Below are 26,888 nucleotides of genomic sequence, written 5' to 3'. Positions count from 1 at the left end.
TCTAAAAGAGTCCTCATAATCCAAAGGGACTAAGATATGGCATTAGATTATATAAATTACAGAAGTCAGTGTAAATGTATCTCAAAAGGTCTAACCTACAAATTTACCCACACCTACAAATTTACCCCCTGGGAAAATATTCCAAACCATTTCACGTAGATGGCTTAGATGTCATCATGTCCTACTTTTAACACCTGTGTTTCTCTCAGTTCAGAAAGCAGCCAGGCCAGCTGGTCAAGGATTGTCTAATGAGCCCCAAGTTCATTACACACTTGACATCCATTTTCCTTATCTCAGACTTGGAGAGGATCAGGGAAGGCTCAGTTTGTTTGTCGGGCTCAGCACCACTAACTTCTCCTGAGGACATCGCAGAAATGAAAAAACTGGAAGAGAGAATGAAAAATGCTGTGAGCACAATGGTACAAATTGCTGGGCAATATCTCCCATTCCATTTTGGTGTCATAAACTGGGCATTGAATGTGCTGGTTATTACAGCTACCAAAACTTTGGTGGGGGAGGAAAGCAAAATAAAACCTTGCTTTTTTTCCAAATTGCCTGTGTACTATGTCTTCTTATAAAGTTTTGATGACTTGCCACTCTTGTCAAAAGAAAGAATAACGTATTAAAGACAGCGCTGGTATAACCCATGTCTGGGCATCTGTCATTCCAACATCTGATGTCAGGGGTAAGTAAGAATCCTCTGCTGTTATGAGGATTTGGGGTCCTCCTGGCCAGACCTGGGATGTGTTACCAATCTGAGCCAACAGGCTGCCAAAGCCAGAAGTTGAGAACACTTAGGGACAATATTGGTTGGAATGCAGTACAGGCCTCAAAAAGTGGCCTAAAAATGAAAGTGCATTCACACTTTATCACTGTGACAGAGATTGAAAAAAAAAAAAAAAAAAAGGCAGACCTGCCCTTAGCCCTTAGTTTACTCTAAAGAAAGGCCAGGCCTGGGAAGCGCAGCATAAGTTTTATTTCATGGGCACTCCCGTAGTGCAGAAGTCAGAGATGAACTGAGAAACCAGGTACATGTGCTGCTGTGCTGAGCAGACTGCAAGAAGTTACATGAACCCTCCCACAGGGAAATCAGCTCATTCCACATTATCAGGTGGTTACTTTTAGCAGCAGCAATGTCACCGCTGCAGTTACAGAAATGCATCGTGGCACAGGTCAGGCTGCCTGATAGATAGTGGCACAGGGCATACAACTCTCACAGCAGCAACCTGCAAAGTCCCTCTGATGCATTATACCCTCAGCAGGTATACACCCTGCACCGGGGCAGTGGTTGAGCAAGGCACAGAAGAACCTTTACTGCTGACGAGTAATGCATCTGCAACAGTTTTGAGACTCCAGTCTACCTATAGATGAATTATATACAGCAAGTCTGAGGAAAAAAGTTACTAAAAAACTTAGTTACTTGAATGTGATCAAATACTGGAAAGGCTAGCCAGAGAAGTTGTGAAATCTTCATCTTGAAGATGCTCATGACTGAGCTGTACACATCTCTGAGCAACCTGCTCCAGTTGGTCCTTATTTTAGTTGCAAGCCTGGATTCAGAATCCCTAGATGGTTTTCTAACCTCAACCCTTCTGTGATTCTATGAAATAAGCACATTTTACTGTCATGAGACAAGGCATTGAGGATATAAGACACAACTTTCAATCTGCAGCATTATACAAATTTCAGGCAGCCCTGAAGCCATTGAGGCAGTACACAGGAGTTAATTTACACAAGGAGACAGTGCGGTTCCATAGCAGCTCCAGATCAAGAAGACAGAAAGGTAGCTTTTAGGCTGCTCAGATGTTCTTCCCTGTGTTCCACACACTGGGTGGTGATTCCCTGCTACAAAACAGGCACTGTTTGTTCCCACTCTGTGCCCCTTCATTAAATACTGAATTTAGGACCAGTTTAAAAATGCTTTGACATAAGATTTTGTGCCATCACAAAGACTGCTTTCAGATCATTCTGGCAGACTTGGACAAGATTCCCATGTCAGAAACGGGGGTAGCAACAAAGCCTACATAATTTTCTACTGAGAGGTCATCTAGGACATTCTAGCTAAAATTCTTCTGTTGGCTACTGCTACGAGTCACATGTTTGTCCTGTTCTCTTTGACTGATCAATTTAGCATCACCACCTGTAATCTGTGTGCTTTTACTGCAGCACTAAAAGGATTTCCCTGGCTTTGCTTTCTTGTAATTCTATGCCCAGAGGCAATTCAATTCCTGTTTGGTACTGCACAAGATGACTCACTCTTGTCTTTAAAGAATTCCATTACCAACAAGCAATGACTCATCAGGACCAGATTAGCACGCCAAGGTACTGTGACTCTGTCCATTTCCCATGCAGCTTGAAATTCCCACAATGCTTGGGAAAGGGTGCTTGCATCTGCTGAACCAGTGGTTTTCACTTTGCAGCAAGCGTGCACTTGCACTCTTCAATGTGTTACAAGTTCCACATAAAAACACTTCAACAAATAGTTTTCCAGGACAGATATAAACATTTTGCAGACACCTGTGTGGAGCTCTTTGGAGATAGCAAAATTATTGTTGGCAAAATTGAAGTTCTTGAAAGGGCCTACTTTTCACTTGGTCTAGCTGAAAAGCAGTGGGAAGGTAATTCCTTCTGCACAGTGTATCTTTCTGGTCAATTTGGTACACAGATAATCCCAGAAAAAAAGAAGTATGTTATATTGGAAGGTGTTCCACTGGTGATTTTTAAATCTTGTCTTCAAGATCAAAATTATCGACTTCACTGCTTGCTTTCCATGCCCTCAACTCAGTAGTAAAACATTTCTGCACAATGGTGCATGAGCAGTGTAAACAGTTTGGACAGAACTAGAAGGGGAAAAAGCAATTACCTAGAAGTCAGTCCCAAGGCAAGGACACTGAGCTGGCCCTCACAGATTGCAGAGCTGGGACCATGCATGAGGACAGGCAGGGTGCTGTGACTTCAGGGCACCACTGGAATGGGGGATGGCATGGACCTGGGCCATGTGTCCCTCCTGAGGGGCATGGTCTGAGGGAGGAAAGCATTAAGCTGTCAGTACACATCCCTTCCTTCACCTGCTGCTCCTCCCCAGCAGCTGAGAGTCAGCAAAGCTGAGCCCTGCCCACACATTTGCACATCTGTGAAAAAACCCTGGCTCTTCATCTCCATAGATCTTCATCTTCTTAGATCTTCATCTACTGCAGCACTTGACTCTGTTCAGCCCTAAATCCCTTTTGTGTGCACAGTAATAAATCTCCTGAGAAGGTTTTCAGAGGCTAAAGACAGGTCATTTGGAGACCATCTCCCTGCAACATCCATGTTCTTTACCCCAGAGCAGGTCTGAATGGCACCTTTCACCAAAGCAGATGCAGGATTTGACTGGTTGCTGACACAGAACACTGAAGTGAATCATGACAAGTGATGTTTAGCATTATTGTTACCAGCAGAGCACCAGGGCACAAAAAGCTTGGAAAGAAATGTTTGGGGGTTATAATTCCACAAGTAACATGGTTATGGACTACTGGATGGTATTTAACATGATTTTGTTGTTGCTGTGGTTAATTATCTCATATTGTGCAGAAACTATAGTCAGAGGCAACCAGATACTTCTGGAACAAGAATTAGGATTACATGAATTAGGATATCAAAAGTGACTTTCTTAATGCCTTTTTCATCCAATACTTAAGTCCTAGGACTTTAACAGTTTCTTAGCATGGAGGAATCCTGGAATAATTCTGCTAGCAACACTGAGTAGCTAAACTTGTTAGATTGACATAGAGAGTTCATCCACCCTTTTTAAAGAGGCACAGATTAAGAATAATGAGAATGACATGATTTTCCCAACAAGCATACAAAATAAGAATTTAGTTCCATCTTCAATCCTAAATTGAGTGCTCAGGCATGACCAAAGAGCAAAAGGAAGAGGGGCTTTGCAACATTGCCTTTCCTTAAATGCAAAAGGGGTCCTATGCTACAATTTCTTGTCATATCCCTCTGGTACTGATAAATTGCATTTGCAGACTGTTTGACCTGCTGTACAAAATTGCTTTGCTTATTATATTAAGATGATGGGAAAACCAAATTAAAAAATTTCTCTCCAATTTCATCTCTTTGCTAAACAGCTTCCTGCCATTATGCAAGTTTATCTTCCCAACAGATTAAGCAATGTTTTTTGGGTAATTTTTCTGCTTTACTCATGGTGGTGGAACAGAACATAATTCATATATGAATTTAAAGCACTATTTCTTTTTCTGTTCCAATGGAAAGAGAGCAGGGATTAGAGATCAAAACAATAGGAGTGCTTGCACACACAAACCCCAGCCTAAGTGCTGTCAATGACAGAAGTTCAAAGAGAGCCAAGAGTAAAATACCAATTCCTGAAAAGGCCTTAATCATAATTCATCTATCTTCCTTCTCAGTTAAAAAAATTGAAAACTGAAAACAAACAGGAAACATCAAGTTAAAAAAGCTCAAAACCTTCTGAACACATAATTTGGTGGCTATGAGTGTTTTCTTATAAATGACAGTTACTTAAAAAAAGTCCATAGTGTACTACACCAACTACATCAAGCTAGAAGAGACCTTAAACCATTTGTGTCAGACTCAAGAGCACCACCATCACTAAGCAATGGTACTTGTTTGGCTGTGTCTATCTTCCTCTCTAACAGACAGGGCACCTCTCTCATACTCTGGGGTCACATCACTGCTGAAAATGCTTAGCCACTACAAATAGTATACTGAAAACCAAAATGAAACTAGAAAAAGAGATGTATTTTCCACATCAAAATTAAATTGGTTGCAATTTTAAAGTTGAAACCAAACAACTGCATATTTTCATTTTCTCAGTCATTACTGATAAAATTTCTACTGCTTTGGCTTGCAGAAAAATTAATTTATGAACAATGATCCCACAAAATGAAAGATATAGATTCTATCCCCCAATACTTTTAATAAGTTGATTCAAACCAGATGTGGATAGCAGCAGTCAAATATTGCAGAGAAAAAATGACAAATTTCCATGACAAATACCTTACAAAACAGCTGCAGCTTTTTCCAGATATCAAGATTTGGGTGCAACATAACAAAGGTAAATGTTCAAATAAAGCTGTTTAGAGGAAAATTGAGCAAGAACTGTAGACACCATCAAGGTATCTCTTCTCCACCCTGGTACAAAAGCAGCCAGGATAAAGCTGGTGGCTAGACTGAAAACCTATTTATGGAGGCTGGTGCTGTTGATGAAATGGAGGCTAACATTAACCTTTGGACATTTAATAAATAGGGATATGCTTTGATATGCGTTGTAGAGTGTGTAAATACCCAATATACGGGCTACAGACAAGCTGGACTTGTTATTCCATGATGCACAGAGATATGTCATAACCAAAGCATGGGATTAACAGCAGAATCAAGCATCTGCAATATTTCCTAAGAAAATCTCCAGAATGCTTCTATAATACACAGACCATTACCTGCCTTTCATTTTCTCCTGCTACATCCTATACTGATAGAGTGTGCCTGTTAAAGTGTTAAAACAGGGAGATAGATTTCACAACTTAATTGCAGGAACTACTAGTTTAATGTAGCTATGACAGCTATAAGACGGTAACCAGGCCACCACTTCTTACTACCTGAAGTTCAGCCACTTGACAACCGAGTTTTTTGATTGCATAAGTCTCATTTTGCATTAACACATAAAGCCTGAAAGAATTGAACTCTAATAATAAATTTATATGCTCAGCAAGAGAAGCAAATGTGTTAAAAATAGGTTGGTAGAGCTGGCTTCACCCAGGCTGTCAGAGCTCTCAGAAAGCAGACCTGAAGGACAATGCCTGAATTCTTCAGGGACAGCAAATTGGATAAAAATTGTATAGCTAATGGCATTACGGTCAAGTCACAGTGTGATATGTAATTGAAAAGATCTGTGGTGAATCGGGCAGTGCTTTTAAGGCCCTTGAGGACCCTTAAGCTATTTGTATTAGTCAGACCTGGCACACACACACCTGTCACAGCACAATTGTCCCCTCTTGTCTTTCTTGTTTCTAAACAGAAGTGTTTTAGAAAGGCCAGCAATACCACAAAGTATCATGTGTTACAAACCATGGTTCACCTCTGAAACACTCACACCTCACTGAAGTCACTGAAAATGTATGTTTTTCCATAGACTTTGAGGTAAGTCACTCATTAATTTCCAGGGTATAACAAGTGTCAACCATAAACTGATTAAGTCATCCTCTTAATTCATGGTTGCAGGCTATCCAAAACCTTGCAATGGAAGTTTGAGCTTGTTCCTGCCAGGCAGTAGAGTGCAATATCTTCCTATTTAGAACAGAAAAGCTTTACCATAGCCTTCCTCAAGAGAAATAGAATTTGTTCTCAGATATCTTGTGTGTTGCTACCCAGCAGATCATACTCTATTTCAACAAACTGAACTGGGTACTACATGCATTCCTTAGCAAATTTCATAGCTCTTTTGAATTTAAGAGAAAATTATAACATAACTGTAGGACTACAGGTCTCATGTGACCTTTTAAACTGTCGGTCTGAGAGATTAGACTTTACCTTCACTGGCAGATGCCTGCTAATTATCTATCCTACTTTTTTTTTTTTAATTGACAATATTAATTTGCAATTCACTTTCTTTTCCTCTTACAAGTCCTCTGGGTTTTCTCTTGAGTCTCCCATGTTGTTTCTTTTTCTAATGATGCTTTGAAAAAAAAAAGCTCTATGGAATCTAGAGATTATCAATTATGATTTATTCCCTTTTGTCATAGATTATCACAGAGCTTTCTTAATTCACAGCATTCTCTGACTCCCCTGACTCCAGGCTACTTGCAAAATAAGGAATCATATTTCATTTAAGACCTAGGAACTGGCATGTCAGTTTTCATTAAAATATATTTATAGCTCATATTTCAGAAATATGGTATTTTTATAATCAATGGTTGTGCCATATTAATTAGTTTCAGCAATTTTATTGTTGAACAGGGGGCTGAATAGCCAAGGAAAGGAACTAATTTAATTACTTCTGCTGTTTTCAGCCTGGATTGATTTAGGAGTACATCTTAAGTCTTTTCAGAGAAGCCAGCTCAAATTTAATAATGAAATTCACAGTACTGTCTTTGGTCATTTGTTCAAAATTATCAAAAATGGCTGAAAATTTGTTTGGGTTCTCTAAAGAGTAGTTTCTCTTATAAGCGGAAGAAATTAAAAACAGCTAAAAATACCATGTTTTTTGCAATTTGTTGATAAAATTATGGCTTACTATGAAGGCATGGATTTAGATACATTATAGAAAACTGCCAACATGACAACATGATTTTGACTCCACTTGAAAGCCTTTAAAATTTTATGAGAGTGCAACACTGAACAACTTGTCCCAGTCAAGTTAGTTAAGGCACAAAACCTAGACAGTAATGGACTAGAGCTGGCTTCAACCCATGTGTCACATCTTGGTGAGACTGGGAACGGGCAGCATCAGGGTGGGGAGCATATTACAGAGAATTCTAACTGAACCACTTTGGTATTTCTCATAAAGCTGTGTATTGAAGAAGTGTATTATTGCTGATTGTAACCTACATTTTGGGGTGAATGAAAACTCCAGGGTGACATGAGGTGGGTTCAAAAAACAAATTTTGTTAAACATTACACTCTCCATGCACAGACTATCTAGAAGAATCTGTCCATACTGTATAGTCACACTGATGTAACATGTATCCAGAGACCTGAAAGTCCAGATGTAAACGATGGAACAGTAGAAAGAAAAAAAACCCATTTCTCAAGGTGTTTAAAAAGCAAATAAGACACTAAAATAAAAAAAAAAAATTAAAAGTAAAATAAAAATAAAAATTACTTTTAGTCATCTATTTGCTCAGAAACAAAGGACAGATGGCAAACAAAAGAATGTGCTCTTGTATCTTTCAGATTTCTCATGAAGTTTTTTAGTGGAGATTACCGTTCTTCCTTGTTAAGCAAGAAGTTACTTAAAACCCTAGTCTAGCATGAACTGTTCACTCAATTATAGGAAAGAATTTATAAGGGAAAGGTGGAGAAGAAAAAAGATTTTAGAGATTTCATCAGGTTTAAAGTGTTCAGAATTCATTTTAGAAAACCATTTTCCATGATTGGGTGGATAGTAGACCATAGAGTGTGGATATTCCAACAAAAGTCTGCATTCTGTCTGCTTGATTTAATTATGTGATCAAAGATATGGAAGACACTCAAAAAATTCCACAATTTCAGTGCCATGAGAAGCAGAGGGAATGCTTCTGCATGAACTGAAAAACAACAGCAGTATCCGTGGCTGTTCAGCCAGTAAAAATGAGGCACACAACCCTTCAAGGAATGAAATAGCCTAATCTTGAGATCTGAGACTGAAATATGGAAAAGAAAACTACCAAATATTGCTGAGGGCTTTGCAGAAGGAAACTGGGAGAAGGGAATGCAATTTTCCATAACTATTAAAGAAATGTGTTATGAACAAAAAAAAAAGGTTACCGTTTTTTTTCCTAAGAGAAGGAGCAGCAGAGGAGTTTTTGAGTTGATCTGAGAGTTAACCGTTGGCCTAGAGTTCTTTGTTAGGGAAATGTTGTAACCGCCAGTTAAGTATCCTTAAGTATAGTCATTTGACTCTCAATTGTAGGAGATTCTTGTTTATTTCAGCACCACCCTAGCCTGCTGCCAAGAAGACAACCCCCCCCCCCGGACGGTGAGAGGAGAGGGGGATATTTGCATCTCAGGAGACATGCAAATTTCCCCCAAACCCAGACTACCTTAGGACAGGACTTTTACCAAATCCTGGAAAATACCCCAAAAGAGACGAGCCGAAACAGAATTGGGGGATCAGAGTGGTGTCTGGACAGCAGGGCCGGGGTCCGAAGCTGGAAGAGACACTTGAAAACCTCGGTCACTCCTCGCCCTAACTACAAACGATGTCAGTCAGACCCAGGACCCACTGGACTGATAAACCAAACGGAAACACCCTGGGTATACCCCCCTGCCTTGCGAGGACAGGACTCCTGGCCCTGCTCCCTTGGGGACAGAGCTGCAAATCCTCCTCTTCTGAGTCACTGCTGGGAGCAGCGGCAGAACTCCGCGGATCTGCTAAAACCCCATCTTCGAGCTAATCACTTTAATAAAAGCATTAAAAGGAAGAGAATCTCCTGCCCTGTTTATTTCAGCTGGGGGCCTCGTCCGAGATTGCCACGCCTGAAGAGGACACCAGGACTGGGACGGTCGCCCGGAGCGCCGGATTGGGGACCCGAGGAGATCAGCTTGGACCAGTGACGCCGAGGAGCGCCGGATTGGTGAGAAAATACCGGCGGCGGGAGTGGGGGCGAGTGAATGGTGTGTGAATGAGACGAGACTGGTTAGTTCCAGATCTTTGAAGCGAGTGGGACCTCCCATTACCGCGGTTTCGGACTCCCGCGAGGGGGCCGGCCGGGAACGGAGGGAAGCGTTTGGAATTCGAGTGAGTGAGAGCCTCCGAAGGGGGAGTTAGGGCCCCCCCCTCCGGGCGTGCGGAGGAATTTTGGGTGAGTGGCACGCACAGATTTCAGTGAAGGAGGCTGGGGTTTAAGTCCTGACGAAGGAAGTCAGGCACAGATCCCGGCGAAGGAGGCCGGGGTTTGTTTTAAGTCCTGATGAAGGAGGTCAGGCAGATTGTAAGTCTTGAGAAGGATTCGAGCAAGCTCAAAGCCCTGCAGGCAAACTTAAGTCCTGATGAAGGAAGTCAGGCCTCGGCGAAGGAGGCCGGGTTTTAAGTCCTGACGAAGGAAGTCAGGCCTCGGCGAAGGAGGCCGGGTTTTAAGTCCTGACGAAGGAAGTCAGGCCTTGGCGAAGGAGGCCGGGTTTTAAGTCGTGATACATAGCGAAATCAGGCAGTAGTATAAATATAAAGTCCTGAGCTTCAGGCAATTTTTTTCTTAAATTTTTTTTCTGTTGAGACCAAGAAAATGGGAGGATATAACAGCAAGAAAGAGGGCAAGAGGCTGAGGAATATACCTCCCAACTGTCCTTTAGGAGAACTGTTAGAAAGATGGGATTCTATAGAGGCCACCGAGGGATTGGATAAGGTTAAGATGATCCATTATTGTGTAGAAGTTTGGCCAGAATTAGAAGTGCTGGGAGGATGGCCCTGGTGTGGGACAAAGGATAAGTGGATGTGCCAGCAGCTGAGTCAATATCTGACAGCTCAGGAGGACACTGATCCTGAGCAATTATTGTATGCAGATTGTTGGCTAAAGAGTGTTATTGGGGATGAAGGTGTGAGAATTTGTAGGGTACAGAGGAAGAGAGAGGGGAATGACAGAGGGGATGTTGGAATTAGTAAAAGATGGGACCCCCTGGACTATTTACCCCCGGGTTCCCCTTTACCTTATAATCCTCTTCCTCGAGCACCTCAAAGAGCAGATGCAGCCTTTCCTCCGGCTGCTATCTCATTACCACCTCCTGTAATTCCTTCCCCTACCCCTTTGGCTTCCTCTGCGGCAGACCCAGTATCTCCCTTAGTAACCACTCCCTTGGCACCCCCTTCAGCTCCCTCAGTTCCTTCAGCACCACCACAAGTGCCTATTCCACAGGCTACATTCTCTACCCCTTCTCAAGCTCCATTTAATATGCATGCAGGCTCTTCTCCCCATCCTATTGCTGTCCCTTTACCTCCTCCTAGCTGGGGCACAAATGCCTCCTTGCCTGATAAACCGCTATCGCCGAATACACCTGGTGACCTGCAGAGAGTTCAGGGGAATCCTGATAGCTCTCAAACTGGTAGTTCAGTGTCTGAGGATGGGCCACACTGCAATACCCCATCTAAGACCTCCAAGGTAGAGAAACTTTTTCCCCTCAGAGAAGTTCCTATGGGAGGGGTAGCAGGAGATGTTGGCTTTGTGAACGCTCCTCTAACCGCTTCTGAGGTGAGAGGATTCAAGAAAGAGTTAGGGCATTTAGTTGAGGACCCAGTGGGCATAGCTAACCAAGTGGATCAATTCTTAAGTCCAAATATCTACACTTGGGGGGAGATGAATTCCATTCTGAATATCATGGTTGCGGTAACTAGAGAAAGTGTAGGGGCAAACTATTCTATCCCACAATCCAAGGGTCCACCACCAGGAGGAGGCAAGGATTGGGCAGTACCGTCAGGTACAAGCGGAATAGAGAGACCTCAAATCAAGTGCTGCTATTATTGCGGAGGGATAGGTCATATAAGGAAGTTATGTAGAAAGCTTAGTACTGATGAGGCAATAGCCAGGGAACAAGATGACTTAGGGAGGATTCTTAGGGGTGATTATTAAAGGTGTCAAGGGCTCTATACTTTAGGGGATCCCATGCAACATCTAGAAGAGCCCTTGGTAACTTTGAGGTGGACCCCTAATGAAGAATTTGAATTTTTGGTTGATACAGGAGCAGAAAAGTCTTGTCTGAACAAAGTACCAGAAGGTATGTCAGTAGGGAAAAATTTTGTGAAGTGTTAGGGGTTGAAGGGAAACTATTAGAGCATCAGTGATAGAAGGTGTAAAAATAAAGGAAACTCTAGACAGTATGAAGCTAATTTTGTTTATCTGCCTAAGTTAGAAAAAAGTTTGTTAGGAAGAGATCTGCAGGTTCATTGGGAGTTGGGATTGTCCCAAGAAAAGGAGGATGGTGGTGACAATATGAAGATATCCCAAGGGATATCGCAGAAATAAACCCTGAGTATGGGCTGAAGGGGGAAAGCGGGGCCTATTGGACATTACCACCATACACTAAAATGCAAGATGAACTTCACCCATACGGGTTAAACAGTATCCAATTTCCCTAGAAGGAAAGAAAGGGCTTGCCATAGTTATTGAACAACTGTTACAAGAGGGAATTTTAGAACCCTGTATGTCACCACACAATACCCCTATATTGGCAGTTAAGAAAGCTGAGGGAAATATAGGCTGGTACAAGATCTGAGGGAGGTCAACTAAAGGACCATTGCTAGACCTCCAGTTGTGCCCAACCCGTATATTCTTCTAAGCCAGATTCCAGAGAACATGCTTGGTTCACTGTCATAGATTTGAAAGATGCTTTCTGGTCATGCCCTTTGGCAGTGGAATGTAGAGATTGGGTTTGCCTTTGAATGGGAGGATCCAGATACAAAAGAAAACAACAGCTAAGATGGACCCGATTACCACAAGGGTTCACGGAATCCCCCAACCTCTTTGGACAAGCCCTGGAGAGTTTGTTAGAACAGTTTGTTCCTGAAGAAGGAGTACAAATCCTGCAGTATGTTGATGACCTGATGGTGTCAGGGGAGGAAAAAGAACAGGTCAGAATGACTAGCATTAAGCTTTTGAATTTTCTGGGGGAGAAGGGACTAAAAATTTCCCAGAAAAGCTACAGTTTGTACAATCTGAAGTAACATTCTTGGGCACATAATAGGAGGGGGATATAAGAAGTTAAGTCCTGACAGAATCTCAGGCATTCTATCTCTCCCAGCCCCAAAAACAAAAAGAGATGTGAGAAAACTCCTGGGCCTGTTTGGATATTGCAAGTTATGGTTAGATCAATACACGCAAAGTGTAAATTCTTATACAGTAAATTAGTAGCTCCAGATCCTTTGACTTGGACAGCAGAAGATGATCAACAACTGGAAAACCTAAAAAACAAATTGTCTTCTGCCCCGGTTTTAAGCCTACCAGACCTCAAGAAGAGCTTTGACCTGTTGTGAGTGCTGAGAGGGTATAGCTATGGTGTACTAACTCAAGAGTGGGGGGGCTGCAGAAAACCCGTGGCTTACATCTCCAAATTGTTAGATCCAGTGGCTAGAGGCTGGCCAGTTTGTATACAAGCAGTAGCAGCAACTGCTATCCTGATTGAGAAACAAAAAATTGACCCTACAGGAAAATTAAGGTACATACTCCTCACGATCTTAAAACAGTGCTGAGCCGAGGGCTCAGCAGTGGCTAACCGATGCCAGAATATTAAAATATGAAATCATACTAATGAACACAGATGACTTAGACTTTATTACATCCAATTCCCTCAATCCCAGCCACCCTTCCTAATGGGAGAGCCTGTAGAGAATTTAGAGCATGATTGCCTTGAATTGATTAACCTCCAACAAAGTAAGGGAGGATTTAGAGATCAGCACCTCTAGCCACTGGAAGAATCTTGTTCATCGATGGGCTCTTCTAGGGTAATAGATGGGAAAGCGCTTCAGGTTATGCCATCATAGAAGGAGAGACCTTACAAATTATGAAAAGGGAACACTCCCCCCCAAACTGGTCAGCCCAAAGCTGTGAATATATGCCCTGAAAAGAGGATTAGACTTACTGGAGGGGGACCGGGGAACCATTTATACAGACTCTCAATATGCATTTGGGATAGTTCATACATTTGGGAAAATATGGGAGGAGCGAGGATATCTAAACTCCAAAGGAAAAAGCTTAGCTCATGAGAACCTGGTCAGGTCTGTATTAGAATCTCTACAGAAACCATAGAAGTAGCGGTGGTCCATATAAAGGGCACCAAAGAGGAGACAGTCTGGAAGTTAGAGGAAACCGATTGGCTGATCAGATAGCAAAGGAAGCAGCCTTGGAACCTGGAGATCACCAGTGAAAATTCTTAAAGCAGAAACCACACCTGAGGAGAGCAAAAGAAGAGAAGAACCCATATTCAGTGAAAAAGAGTTAGAGGTTTTAAAAGATTTAAAGTTACAACAGGGGCAACAAGGGGAGTGGTTAACTTCAGATGGACGAGTGTTTTTGAATAAAGCACTTGCTCGAGCAGTACTAACAGAACTACATAAACTAACCCACTGGGCAGTTCAGGGGCTATGTGATCATTTCTTAAGAAATAACCTGTGCATAGGGGTATATAGCCTAGCAAAAGCAATTACAAAAGGGTGTTTCATTTGTCAAAAAGTAAACCAGAAAGTCATGAGACAGGTAGTCTCTGGAGGGAGAGAATTAGCTCTAAGACCTTTCCAAAACATACAGATAGATTTCACTGAGATGCCCCCAGTGCAGGGGTATAAATATTTACTAGTCATAGTAGATCATCTCACCCATTGGGTGGAAGCTTTCCCGACTAGAAGGGAAACGGCCCAAGTTGTGGCCAGTGTAATTTTGGAAAACATTATCCCCAGATACGGAATAGTAAACACCATAGATTCAGACCGAGGTTCACACTTTGTAGCCCAAACATTGCAAATATAATCAGAGCCTTAGAATAGAATGGAGACTGCATACTCCGTGGCACCCCCAGAGTTCTGGGAGGGTGGAGCGGATGAACAAAACACTAAAAATGTATTAATTAAATTGGTAGAAGAGACAAAATTGAATTGGCTGAAGTGTTTGCCCCTAGCGCTTTTGCGCATCAGAACAAGACCTCGGTCTGACTTAAGGATTTCACCCTATGAAATGATGTTTGGACTGCCATTCCTGTTAACACCCTATAGTACAGGAGACTATCTGGAAGGAGAAGAGGCTACCAGAAAGTATTTAGAAATCATTGGAAGGACACTAGAAGGACTTAGAAAAAAAAGGATACCTCCCCCAAACTTCCCCTCTTGAAGCAAAGGTTCATAATATTAACCCAAGAGACTGGGTTCTGATAAAGTCATGGAATACTGGACCGTTAATGCCTAAATTTGAAGGCCCCTTCCAGGTACTCCTCGTCACTAATTCAGCTGTGCGGACCAGAGAAAAAGGCTGGACTCACATTACCAAGATAAAAGGGCCAGTCTCACCCCTGGGCACTGCACGAGATTCAACTACATCTCCAGTTGATTCATCTGAGTAATACTGTGGTAAAAGGACCAAGTGACTTAAAATTGACTCTCAGAAGAAAGAGTCAAAAAAGACTGAACTGTATAGAAAGAGTTCTGTATAGAAAGAGTATCAGAATCATAACATATCTAAGAGTGTTGTAAAACAGTTTTGTATTTAAATGAGGTTTGTAAAACGTTAAGAGAAAAGAAAAACTGTTAAAGTAATTCTAGAAAAAATTCTGAGTAAACTCCCCCAACTCAAAATCAAATATTCCAAGTTAAACTTCTACAGAGTACCCTCCCTAGGAGAAATAAAAATTAGTAGGGACAGACCAAGAGAGGTAACCAGAGAGGAGGTGGATAAAAAAGAAAGGACTCTTAAAGGGCTAAAAAACCTGAAATCCTCAAGAGGCAAGACCGGGTGGGGGCAGGCTGTGTAAGATGACCCATACCGGACCCTTGGGAAGGGTAGTAATGATGGCTTTAATTGCTGGTGCTCTGGGGAGCCCAGGAGAGCCGTGTTGTGAATGCTACCAACCCCTCGAGGAGGGAGAAATAAGCTCCTTGTCGAGAGTCGATAAAAGTTCCAACCCTATTTGTGTTAACCTCTCCCAATTGGTCTTTTGTGAAAAGGAAGAGAAAGGATGGATGGCCCAGAATACTGCCACTTTGATGCAGCAACTCCTGAGAGAGTGCCCTGTAGGAGAAACCGGTTTGAGCTTCAAACGTAATGTTACTGAAGCAAGCTTGATAGATCTGGTAAAAAGACAAGAGATGGTAAAAGTGGTAAGAAAATGGTTTGTAAAAGGTATTTAGCAGTTTTGTCTGTTAAGAAAAAAGAAAGGGACAAGAGTATTTACTATGAAGCATATGAGGGTACTGAAAAAGAGATAAACCCTTTAGGAAATGAAAGAAGTGTGTAAATGTTGGGAAAGCCCTAAACCCCTGGTTTTGATCTTTGGTATTACAGCATACACGAAATTGTTAGGAGATTGGTCTAGTAGTTGCACTACTAGAATGATAACACCAAATTTCTCTTTATTACACAAAGAATCTGGATCAAGTTTAGGAGTTCATATTTACAAAGATTTAAGAGAAACCAAACAGAAGAAGCAAAGTGCAATAAAAATTGAGAGAAGTCAAAATTGTAAGGGCCAAGTTCAGACCCCGATATCTATGTTAAATAAAATCATCAGGCTCCAAGCAGTATTTGAGATAAAGAATGCAATCATTAGAAACATTTCAAACGAGATAAAAAACTAGCACATGTAAACAACCAAGAACAGACTCCTACACTTGATTCCAGTTGGTGGGATAACCTATGGATTTTCAAAAAGGATTTATGGGAAAAAGCGATTTTCCCCACTGTGTGTATACTGGGGGGATTGCTTTCTTTACTGTGCATATGTCCCTGCTTCTTTAAAATAGTGGTACCAGCCGTTCAGGCCAACCTGAAGAAACCCAGGAGAAAAACAAAGTTAAGTAACTGTGATTACCAAAGGGCTCAAGAAATTTATAATCAATACCGAAGGAAATTAAGGTTGATGCGAGCTTAGGTTTAAGCTCGATCAAAGAAAAAAAGGGGGGTCTGTTATGAACAAAAAAAAAAAGGTTACCATTTTTTTTCCTAGGAGAAGGAGCAGCAGAGGAGTTTTTGAGTTGATCTGAGAGTTAACCGTTGGCCTAGAGTTCTTTGTTAGGGAAATGTTGTAACCGCCAGTTAAGTATCCTTAAGTATCGTCATTTGACTCTCAATTGTAGGAGATTCTTGTTTATTTCAGTACCACCCTAGCCTGCTGCCAAGAAGACAACCCCCCCCCCCGGACGGTGAGAGGAGAGGGGGATATTTGCATCTCAGGAGACATGCAAATTTCCCCCAAACCCAGACTACCTTAGGACAGGACTTTTACCAAATCCTGGAAAATACCCCAAAAGAGACGAGCCGAAACAGAATTGGGGGATCAGAGTGGTGTCTGGACAGCAGGGCCGGGGTCCGAAGCTGGAAGAGACACTTGAAAACCTCGGTCACTCCTCGCCCTAACTACAAACGATGTCAGTCAGACCCAGGACCCGCTGGACTGATAACCCAAAAGGAGACACCTTGGGTGTACCCCCCTGCCTTGCGAGGACAGGACTCCTGGCCCTGCCCTCTTGGGGACAGAGCTGCAAATCCTCCTCTTCTGAGTCACTGCTGGGAGCAGCGGCAGAACTCTGCGGATCTGCTAAAACCCCATCTTCGAGCTAATCACTTTAATAAAAGCATTAAAAGGAAGAGAATCTCCTGCCCTGTTTATTTCAAAATACAACCAAAAGGGATTTGAAAGGTAAAACAAAAGCAAACACAAGAGTAAAGCTGCAGGAACAACACAAATATATACTGTTTGTCTCACTGCCAGATAGGGACCATGTAGACCAGACTTTTCAACCTTAACCTCACAAGCAGATGAAGTAGAATGTAGATCCACGTTGGCTAAGGTGGGAAATGAGCAATGTAATTTTCACAGTTCTTTTCTGCCCTCTTTTTTCACCAGACCCATCTCAGAGCAAGGTCAGGCATGCTCTCCCAGGGAAAGGACTCCAAAGACAGACTCAAGTGTTATAGATACTTGCAGCTGGGATTATAGGAGCCAGTCCATGGCTCTCTCGCTGTCTCTGAACTGCAGCACCAGGAAGAGCAGTGCTTTGACACTCCTTTTGCTAAAGAATTACTGACAGGGATTCTCACATTTTCTTGCAGGCACCACATATACACTAGAAAAGGGAAGTGCTGAGTGGCAGCACGTTGGTAGATGGGCGGATAAAGACAGGCAGTTCAGCAGAAAACAGAAAAAGAGCACAAACAGTCACTACTGGCAGAAGGAAATAGGCTTTAAATGTGAGTATATTCCCTCCTGCACAGTGGCAAAGCATAAGAGGGACATTTCTGCCCTAGTGATGAGAATTTGGGAAGAACTTGTGTTGTTTTTAAGATGTACAAGGAAAACACAGCTTTTTAGTTTCTATCTTTATTTCTTCACGATTTATTGTTTAATAAGTCACCTTCAGACTTGAACAGTAAAAACTTGAGAGCATAGTTTCTGGATGTGCTTGGCCCCAGTGCTGGTTTGTTGCAAAGAAAGAAGTGCTTGTGTTGGAAAGGAGTGCAATGTCTGGCAGGGAGCCTGCTTGGGGATCTCCACAGTGTCACCTTGAAACATTTCCTGTTCCTTAACAGTAGCTAAGTGATCGCTGGATGTTTGTAAACAAGGAATCTAACACGAATTGAGAGAAGCCAGACAGAGCATGTGCAGCTGTTTGTGCCGTTAATTATAAATATTAATGAGTGCTCCACTTCTTTATGATACTGCAGAAGTAACACCCTGCTCCTCTCCTTCGCTCTGTGTGACAGCAGACAAATCTAAGTAACTACTTTCTCAAATGGCCTGGAAATAAAATGCCCACCAAGAAATGAGAGCACATTTAAGCCTATTCACACTGACATTTAGCACAGGAAGGCATAAAAAACTATTATGTTTTTATTTTTCCTTCTACCGCATAGGGACCAAAGAGAGTACTAGAAGGATGTCACAACTTTAAAAATTCTTTAATTAAGCAGAAGCCCCCATGAAATCCACAAGCTTATATTAAAAGTGCTGACATTTCCTTACTTTCATTTGTTTTGAAGGATAGAAATACTCTTCTTCTATTAATCTGAGAAATTATTTAAGCTCTGAGTTGTACTCTAACCAATAAAAATAGAATAAAGCTGACACAGAAAAAGGGCTAATCAAGAATAAAACTGGAGGAGAAGCACTTCATAGCAGATGTTTCAGGAAGAAGACACCACCAGAAAATTTCTGCATGTTGTCAGACTCTTTTGATCCTTTCCTGGCCCTCCATGGCCTGAAAACTGCTTTCCAGATTTCTGATGTTTGTGCAATGTCTGGATGAACATGAATGGACACATAAACAGATTAATTTTGTTAGAATGCCTACATGGTATCACTTTGCTGTACAGAAAAAGGGAAGAGAGAGTGCAGGCAGGAGGGGCAGTGCATCTTCTACCCCTCAAATGGCCATGCTCATTCTCTCACATCAGCCAGTGGGAAGCAGGCAGTCACCTTCTTACCCTGAAGGACCAGTTAAACAGGTAGATTTAAATCCTCTGCATCTCCCAAGTACTCTGTTTTCAGTCCATCAAGCTCTAGACTGACTGCAGTTAATCCCACCCATGAACAGAGATGAGGTTCTGATGATAAACACATTGGGTAACTTCACTAAAATTTATGCATATCAGGAAGAGGTTCTGTAACCACCTGCTTTGGCTAATAGAGCAATTTCATTTTAAAATGTTTCATTTTCAGATACAACCTTCTCTGAGCCTCTCTCGTCACAGTTTGGGATCTTCTGAACATCTCAGGGCCATCTGATGGAGAGCCAATTGCACCACAGAGCAGGAGTGCAGGCACAGCAGCTGACATGCTGTTACCTCTCAGGAGAAGCATGGAGTCATCTTCCTTGAGGAGTTCACAGGTAACTACAGAAATATTGCTTCATTTGGAGACAGCGTGCAACCAAAAGAAAATGGGCTCTGTCAGGAGCAGCTCCTGGAGCCCAGCCCAGTGCCCTGGGCCAGTGCCTAGGCTGAGGAACAGGGTTGCTTCTTTCTCATTTTCAGGTTCAGCCAGTATCAAATCAGAGCAGGTACCCCAAAATCACACACACACATGCAGAGGATAGGCAGCCATGCACACTGACATTGACAAGCTGCCTTCACAACCCCCACACACGGGGCTCACACAGGCAGAGGCACAGACAGAAAAGCCCCCTCCTCCTTGTGGGCTTCTCCCACAGGCACCCCAAAATCATAGGCCTCTCCACACAGAAGCCGGGACCCGAGGCCCCTCTACTTTCCAGCTGGTTGAGATTGAGGATTGTCAATTAATGACACCAGGCAGACACCCCCCCACACACGTGCACACTCATTCACACTCTGGGGAAGGTACAAACACTCACTGCCAGCAGCTGGCAGTAGGTACACTGTGTGCTATGACCTGCAGTTGAGTCACTGGTACTCTGCTCTTCAGTCACAGTGATCTCCCAGTAGCTGGTTTTCAGGACAGATGAGTCTCCCCGGATCTGGTTGAGAATGGATGGCCATGGCATGGTATCTTCTTGGTCCTCCTGTGTCTCTTCTTGCCCACAGATGGGATTGGGTGTGAAGAGTAGGCTGTCAGCAGCTAAGGACAGCAGCTGTGATGATGGGGAGCTCAACTCTGCTGTATCCAGCAGGGCTGCTGGAGAGGGCTGGGCTGGGAGCGGAAGTACTCCCTTGGGAGTCTGCAGGTTTTCTTTACCTTCACTTGATCCATATGGTGTCGTTGTCTTCCCAACACCCATCATTTATTAGCAGCTTCTTTAAACAAGTGCTCTCCTTTCTGCTGTTTCTTATTTCTGACATTTTTCATGTTTCTGTCTGCATGGCCATCAGCATGCACAGATACATTGGTATGTCACAGATACAGACCTTAGAGCCCCTTATACTCTTCTCCCTGGTCCAAGATCTTCAGCAAAATAATGTTGCAGCACAGCTAAACCATCCTGTGTAGAGTTCTGTGGATGTGACTATGTCTTCTGCAGGGGTTTAAACAGCCTGTTCAATGGGGAGGTAATGAGGGAAGGAAGGAGAAAGAGGAGTTCAAAGTCACAAAATTCTGTAGTGCCTAGGCTGTAGTAATTCAGTGGGAATTCCACCTAAGAAGAAAGGCAGAAACATTTCAAGAATAGAAATCAGAAATTTCAACCCAGAAATGCTTGGATTTTGCAAATAATTTTATTATTATCTTTGTCATAAAGAACAGAGGTAAAATTAAAATATTAAGAGTTCCAAGAGCTGGAAATGCCATTTGAAGGTCCATGTATTTAGAGACAGATGGATGCAGTTCTGTGTGACAAGGCTTCTGTGCTTGTGTGTATGTGCTACGTTTCCAGCATGCCTGGCCATCCTCCTTTGCTCTTACCTGATTCCAGCAGCTGCAGTGAGGCCCTGGGGGCCCAGCCATTCCCACCTTTCCCATGCCTACTGCAAGATGCTAACAGTGTGGGCAGTGTACCACAGACAGCACAGGTGACTGAGCTATGGGTACGTGGGGAGCCTGTGGTGAGGCAAAGGTCAGAACACAGGCTGCTCTTCCCGACTCCATGCAGAACGCCCCACAGTCTCAACCTGCCTTCAGGAGCGTCCAGATGAGTTTAAGAAAATTAGCTTCCTCTTCTGGCTGTTTATGTGGACTTTCAGCTTGGAAAGCAGGCATGCTGGTTAACATGGAACTGGGAGCTGAACCTGCCTCCAGGCTCTCTAGAACTTCACACCCAGTGCTGTCAATGCCAGGGTATTTCCAGCACAAAGCTGACCAAGTATTGCTGCTCTCCTCTATGTGTGACCCTCCCTCAGAACATTGCCATTGCTAGTTGTGACAATGTTCTTAGGATGAGGGAAGAGATGGGAATCTTCACTCCATGTTTCAGAAGGCTTGATTTATTATTTAAAGATATATATTATATTAAAAACTATATTAAAAGAATAGAAGAAAGGATTTCATCAGAAGGCTCGCTAAGAATAGAAAAGGAATGAATAACAAAGGTTTGTCTCTGACCAAGACAGTCTGGACAGCTGGACTGCGATTGGCCATCAATTGGAAACAACCACATGAGACCAATCACAGACCAATCACCTGTTGCATTCCACAGCAGCACACAAGAATTGTTTACACTTTGTTCCTGAGGCCTCTCAGCCTCTCAGGAGGAAAAATCTTAAGGAAAGGATTTTTCATAAAACATGTCAGTGTTAGGTAGTAAATTAGACTGTAAGCTTTACAAGCAATGTGCAAGACCTGTGAACTGAGACCTCTCAGGTTTGCCCTCTCTGATCTTTCCTTGACCTGTCTGTAGCTTTATGTTGCTTCTCTTGGCTGTGCCAGCAATTCCTCTGGCTGCTCAGGAGCTTGTGCCTCTTCTGTTTCACTTTTGCTTCCCCTGGTGTGGTACGACCATGGCTTTGCACAGACAGCAATGGCAAACTGCTATTCCATGTGCAGTGAGATTTGTACCACAAATTGATGGCAAAGTGCTGACAAAGCCAGGCCTGGCAGGAGAGCAGAGGTCTTGAGAAGGACACAGGATGTGGCACAGAGGAACACAGCTGCAAACACACTTGAAATTGCCCATGGTTCAGCTCAAGTGTGAACCTGGAGCTGGACGAACTGGGTTCAGGGGTCATGAACAGAACAGAGAGAGAACATACTGAGGTGGCCTGGGGTGTATTTAATTTGGATGTAACTCGGAGCTGCAGACCAGTGTAGGAAGAGAGCAGTATCCCATCAACATATACAAATTATCCCAAGTGATCCTAGAGGGAGAAAGAAGACTTCATAACATGAACATTCTCCCTGGCAAAGGACTCTGGGTGCTGAAAGCTCCCAATAAGATCCCCCTGTGCCCTCTGCCAGTGAGGAGTTTCTAGAATACAAGAGACCAGTGGAAGGGTGAGCACAGAATCAAAGACAGGAGTTAAATGAAGCAGAGACTCTGTGTGTTTGTGTGTGTGTGACAATTTGAGAGCATTACTCCAGCTATTGCTATTCCTTCATTTTTGCAACAATTAGAGATTAAATAAAACTGAATAGTCTCTCAATGTTTTAATGATACTAACAATAAAATTCTTGCTGTACTTCCTTGATATACTTTCTTCTTGACCATAAATTATATTTTTAGTGTAGCAATGGACAACAGGAAATTCAGAAGTTTTTTTTCACATCCATGCACAATGCATTACAAGAGACTGTGTGCTCCATCAGAACAAATACAGGAAGAAATACAGAAGGTCTATTTTTTGTGTCCTACTACTATCATTGATATAATTGCATTCTTTGCCCCTGAAGAGCAAAATACACCCAGATGATTCTGTTAACTATTTTAGGTTTTTCTTCTGCATGCTTTTTGAAAAGTACAAAAAGCTGGGAGACAGAGCAGGTTGGGAGGGTTGATTGTAATGTCAGGGAAGTAAGTGCTTAGTTTTCTTCATGAAATTTAGTGTGTTTTCAGTTTGTTAATTATTATCAGTGTATGCATTAGAAAATCTGTCCATAGGTTTTCAGAACCTTGTTGAGTGACAGTGGATATTCCCAGAGAGTAAACACCAGCTAAAAATGCACTTTAGTGGGAGAGTCAAGCCACCAGAAAGGCTTCAAAATTCTTTTCCCTCCAATCTTCGACTTCCCTGAACTGCTCATAGCCCTGCAGTGAACTTCAGCTCGGCACAGTGCAATCTGCTTCACCAGATGTGTCACTAAATAGATAGCGGTCCCTGTCAGAAAGAGTCCTCTGTGAAATGTGCTGTCAGGGAAAGTTTTCCAAAAGCCCTGAGAATAAAAATGTCCCTTCTCAATGTGACTTTAAAAATGTTGACAGATGGCTGAGTTTTCCATCTTCCTTCTCTCCCTCCCACGTTTAGTTCAGAAGAGTACTGCCTACATGAATCCAAATCCCACTGTGAAATGTTCTTCAACTTGCCATTTGTGTTTCTGCCAGGAGGAAGCCAAAAACAGTGGAACCAGAATGCCAAAGGACTTCCTACCAGCTGTGTGAGCCTCCCTCAACTTAGTGCAGCTATTTACATATCCCCAGTCTTTCCTCACTATCCATCAGGGTTTAGAAGGTTTGCACCATGCCTCCAGGAAACTTCCAAGCAAAGCAGAAGATTGAAGTAAGCTTAAGCTTAAGCTTAAGCTCTTCCTTCTTCTGCTAGAGGGGCTGCTGAAGCAGAAGAAGGAAGAGCTTGTCCTTTCCTAGATCTAACTCGGATAGATTTTCCCCATAAGGAAACAAATTGTCTCTGGGAAATAATCAGTGAGATAATCAGCCAAGAGAGGCTGTGCTGCTCACATCCTCAGTGGTAGGTCATCAGCCCAGGGTGCAGAAGTGATGTAAGGAGAAGGAGAGGAATGAGAACTTACTGCTCGGTTATTAATTGCAGAAATTCCTCCTTCTCCCAAAGAACACCAAATATCAGGATCCCCATAAGGGATAGCACAAACAAAGCTAGTAATAACACAACTGCCAGAAAAATAAAAGGATAATTTCACCTCTAACCCACAACTTAGAATGCTTTTGTTTTGCCTGGCTCTTTGCTCTGCACTGCTAGCCTTCTGACTGTCAGCAGAGAATATAAGAGGTTTTTGAGCTTGGTCATAATCATGATAAGAATAAATTTACATAGGGAGCCCACTGTTTATTGGCTGATGATATTACTCTTCCCTTTTTGCTACACAGTCACACCACAAAGCAATGCTGAGGCAGCACAGTTAAAGTGCAACAAAAAGGAACAAAAGGAGGCAACGGGAATTTTTTTCTAAGTGGTACTGACAATTTTTAGGATATAAACAAAATTTCCCCCTGGGGTTCCCAATATCATGGGATAAAGACATACTTTGGCACCAATTTGTCCATTTAGCTCTTCCTTCAAGAAAACACAGGAAAATGCTGACATGCCTTTGTTCACAAATGCCTCAGTAAATCTCCATGGATTACACTCACACCAAGTCCCACTAGGCCATTTGTGGTGTGCGCTGTTGTTACATAACTTTAGTGTCACATCTTATAGCATCACAGCCACTCCTGCTGCAGCATGAAGCAGTGTTATGGCAGTGGTGATGTTGTTGATAATAAATGGAGCTGCTATCTGGGAAGCGACGACTGCAGGCATTCCACTACTGCAGACAAATCTGACAGACACGTCATTTTGTCTGGATAATGACACAGACTTCCCTAGTAGCACAAATGATCTATGGAAGAGATTGCCATGGCATAAAATTACTCTGCCCCTCAGTCCTTGTTGCCACATCTGTCTGATGCTGCCTTCCTTCTCCCAATATGTGTGTGTGTGTGTGTGTACACACGTGTGTATATATGCGTATGTATATGTGCTTTTTCTATAGATCTAGTAGATCATAGTATGAATTCTGTAAGAAACTCCACCCTCTGCACAGCTCTGTGACATTCACAAGGGCCTAAAAGAGGATTTATCACAGCTAAAATCTAGGCGAGACAGAGGGCACTTTGGGTCATGAGAATTTAAAAAAAAAAGGAAACAGCCATTCCAGCAGCCCATCCTGGTCTTCACATCAAATGGCTGGGCAGGGCCACCTTTTTTATCAGAAGTGACAGCATCCTAGCAGTCACACAATCAGGCAAACAAGCAAATGTGATGGGTCATGTTTGAAAGTAAATATTCCCAGAGATATGTATTTGTTTGTCTCTAGGTACCTTAATCGCTAGACAAGTTCCATAAATGCTGTTTACCACAATTTCTGCAATATTCACTCAGTACTTTCTCCCTCTCTGTCTATATATGTGTACATGTGTGTATATGTCAGCCATCCCACCTCTAGTTTGTTGTTTACTTTGCATTTAAATGTAGACATGCTTAAGCTGAAACTATTTCTGATTTTAGTTTTGTTGTGCAGAAACAAAGCTCCTGCTCAAGGTCCTTGGAAGTGTTGCTGCAGCACAGTAAGATGACACTGTGGAAGTAACAAATAGCAAAGCACTGGAGAAGCAATAGAAGCCTAAGAATTTCCTGCAGTAGACAGCATTCCTTACCTGACCACAGAACTCATATCACTCATGATCTTTGTTTGCCTGAAGTAACCACGCACAAACTCTTCCGCGTCATCCCACTCCGAAACCTGTTGTTAACAAACAGAAGTAAAAAGCCATTCTGAGGTGACTATCCATGTTCTTACAGACAGAACTACTAATGCGGTGAGCTATGCATGCCCATGTGCCCCCGAGGCTGTGGGATGAGGGAAAACAGTGTCAGGTTGGCTGCTCAGCACAGGCCCCTTGTGATAATGCCAGTTTTTTGGAACCATGAATAGGCTTCTTTCATGGTTCAACTGCAGAGAAGCACAGGGCAACTCACAACTGGGAAAGTAATGGTAGGGGTCCAGCTCTCCAAGTACAGCGCCACATGCCAGAAGCAGGCTCTGAAGTGCCATGAGGTACTCACTTTATTATTTACTCATCCTCCTTTCTTCACCCAGTGCTGAAGAGCATTACCAGTCTGGCAGCGAGTTTGATCAGCAGAGCTGCCTCAAACAAAGTACATTAAATCCAGATAAATATATGTGGAGTGTGTGCATGTACAAATGTATATATATATATATTTCTATTTGCACTTGAGAAAAATTTGTTAAAACTGCAATAAACAGTAATTATCCTTGCACACTCATTGTTTGTGTGATGAGACTAATTTTTAAACTTTCCAGGCTTTATTGGACTGTTCTTGCTCTATCACTGCTAATGCAGAGTGATGAAAGGGACACAACAGGGCAAATACAAACGTGCAGCAGTATATTTCATGTTATACTAGGCACAAACAAGAGGTTTCCTTCTCTTGATTGTGCTCTTTTCTGGAAGGTAGTTTGAAAAAAACCATTAAAACACTTACCAGGGCAAGATGTTCCAGCCATTTCTCATTACTCCAGGCTGAAATACTGTGTTTCTTCAAAGCAGAAATTCCTGTATGTCACTTGTGGTTTAAGCCCAGACACCAAAGAACCACACCGCCACTTGCTCAGACAGTGGGTTGTGGGAGAATAAAAGTGAGAAAACTCATGGTTTCCAATAAAGGCAATTTAACAGGGGAAGCAAAAGCCATAAACACAAGCAAAGCAAAACAAGAAATTAATTCGCTGCTTCCCATGGTCAGGCAGCTGTTCAGCCATCTCCAGGACAGCAGGGCCTCATCCCACTTCACAGTGACTTGGCAACACAAACACCACCACTCCAAACACCCCCCTCTTTCCTCCTTCTTCCTCTCAGATTGAAACACTGAGCAGGATGTCAGATGGTATGGAACATCTCTTTGGTCAATTTGGGTCACCTGCCCTGGCTGTGTCTCCCCCACCCTCACATATAAAACCAACTTCCTCACCAGCTTGGCAGTACAAAAAGCAGAAAAGGTCTTGGCTCTGTGTAAGCTCTGCTCATCAATAACAAAAATATCTCTAAATTATCAGCCCTATTTTCAGCACAAGTCCAAAACATAACCTATACTAGACACATGAAGAAAATTAACTCTAGTTCAGACAAATCCAGAACAAAGCCTCAGGCAATGCCTGTG

The 26,888-nt window shown here is 42.6% G+C and overlaps 1 long non-coding RNA gene across 1 annotated transcript; it reads right to left on the bottom strand.

The window, feature by feature from the left end:
* Positions 1 to 214: 214 nt before the first annotated feature.
* On the bottom strand, positions 215 to 25,845 carry LOC127061035 (uncharacterized). Its single transcript, XR_007780446.1, has 3 exons — positions 25,773 to 25,845; positions 25,364 to 25,449; positions 215 to 383 (listed from the first exon to the last, which is right to left on the bottom strand). It is a non-coding gene; the product is annotated as an uncharacterized LOC127061035 (long non-coding RNA).
* Positions 25,846 to 26,888: the final 1,043 nt, after the last annotated feature.

This window comes from Serinus canaria, chromosome Z (assembly GCF_022539315.1).
Source record: "Serinus canaria isolate serCan28SL12 chromosome Z, serCan2020, whole genome shotgun sequence".
NCBI classification, from domain to species: domain Eukaryota; kingdom Metazoa; phylum Chordata; class Aves; order Passeriformes; family Fringillidae; genus Serinus; species Serinus canaria.
This window is presented reverse-complemented; position numbering and strand designations above follow the sequence as displayed.